Below are 2,262 nucleotides of genomic sequence, written 5' to 3'. Positions count from 1 at the left end.
GAATTAATTACAAAGTGCATGGACTAGTTTGCAATTAACTGATAATTGAATGGAAGGTTCCAGAACCCCCTTGGAAGGAGGTGGACGAAAACCCTAGGGGAAACCCTAGATAATTCGTCCAACGGGTCCAAGATAAGGCCCTTGGGTTTTGCTTAGGCCCTAAGCAAAGGATAACTAGGGTTTTCCCTAAACCCTAGATCCTTTAACTATTTAAGGAGCCTCCTGGTTCACATTTACACACACTAATTTCTTTGGAAGAAACCCTGGCCGAATTACATACTCCCTCCCTTCTCTCCTCTACTTTTCTTCTTGCTAGTTTGGGTGTGATTCCATTAGAGGCATTACACTTGTGGTGCTAAGCTTCCAAGAAGATCAAGATCAAGATCAAGGGAATTATCAATTGTTTGCTATAACAATTGAAAGGTATGTAACTCCTAACCCTAGTTTATTATTTTCGAGAATAGTCACCTCCTCTAGGGTTCTTGTTTTGCAATTCAAAGTTGTATGTTCAATAGTTAAAACATAGATCCAAAGTAGGTTGCATGTGAACTTAGGAATTGTTTTTCTAGTTTATTTGTTTTACCTAAAACCCATCAATGTTTTATATGTGCTATGTGCTTTTCCCGTGTTATTTTATTCGCTATTTTTATAGCAAAAGTAATACCTTTGACCATGTGATCAGTGAAAGGACTTAGATTCACATTGGTACTGGTACGTAGCCTCTGGCCATGTAGAGCATGTCTCCGTAAGGGAACGACTTCTATTCTATGGCACTGGCAAATGGTTAGACAGGCTATAAGCCTGAAATCTACCAAGATATTAATCAGAAATCTTATGTCTTCTGTGCCATTTGGGCTGAAGTTTTATTGATGTATATCAAGTATGGAAATTGTTATGTCTCATTGATTGTATACCTTTGAACCAAGTCATTGTTTGATATGGAATGCTTAACACATGATTCACATATGCCTTTGTTGCTCCTTGATTCTCTTTGCTTCTGCCATATTAAAGTATATATATGACATAACATTATATTGTATCTATTATTGAGCTCACTAAGCGTCACTGCTTACCCTATCAATGTTTAACAATTGCAGGTGATAAGTAACCAGTATAATCATATATTGTTGAAAGAATTAGAATAGTTTGTAATAATACTTTCGTACTTCAGTTTATGTTTGTATAAATTACAATATCCTGGGTAGTTATGTAATATATAACACTTTGTAATAGTCGGTTTGTATCCAATAGGTTGTAACCTCTTTATCAATGTAAAATATTGCTTTTATGAATATGCAAGTAGCATGTTTTGGAGTAATAATATTGTGAAGTATGAAAGTTTGGGTCTTTCAGAAATATGAAAGATGGGGTCTTTCATTTTAATATTCCCCAAAGCCCCGATATCAATTATAACCCCCGAAATATGCCATGAAGTGCCTGAGAAGCCCGAAAAAATTATCTTTTCGGTTTCAAAGTCCAACATTCGTAGAGCCCGGTTTCTCAATAAAACTCCCGATTTTATTAGAAACGATATTTTTAAGCAACGCACTGCTGCCTGATTATCATCAAATCATGTGAGTGTGTAGTCACTTTCATCTTACACCTAGATATGAAGTATTTTCTATAAAATACGTGCTATGTGTAATTATATTAAGTGTTTATTTGAGGTAACTGTTGAACAGATGTTTTATACAAGTTTTAAACTATATATGTATTTTATCTACAAATATGTTGGGTAGAACATGGGTAGACGAAATAGTTGATGTGTATTAAAATGGTGAGTGGCCTCGATGTTGTTGTTGTTATCATCTAGCAGAGTATAGATGACGACCACATACCTTTCTAGACAGTCGAGTGGAACACTAGCAGGTTCGCAACTTGTAGGTGTTGGTGAACTATTAGTTCATTGGTGTACTCCATCCCCCTAATGGTTGCCTTTAGGACATGTATGGCTGAGGAGACCCCTTAGCAGTAGTGTCCATCTCGATGATATTCCTTAGGCTAGGTCCCTTGTGATAGGTGTTTAGGGACGTAAAGTGAGGACAACGGGAATGGGTAATCAAGGTTATTGTTGATTGGTGAACTTAATAAGTTTATTATTATTGTGGGTTGAAAACCCTATATGCTCACCAGGCTCCCAAGTCCGACCCACTCAGCTTTTTATTATTACAGGTAGTGGACCCCGAGCATAGTCGGAGGATGATGAGAGATTTTTGGATTAGTTCAGTAGTTGTAAATAACTGTTGTAAGGCTTATAGTGTC

Source organism: Lactuca sativa, chromosome 8 (genome assembly GCF_002870075.4).
Source record: "Lactuca sativa cultivar Salinas chromosome 8, Lsat_Salinas_v11, whole genome shotgun sequence".
Classification (NCBI taxonomy): domain Eukaryota; kingdom Viridiplantae; phylum Streptophyta; class Magnoliopsida; order Asterales; family Asteraceae; genus Lactuca; species Lactuca sativa.
The sequence above is the reverse complement of the archived record's forward strand: the minus strand, read 5'-3'. Positions refer to the sequence as shown.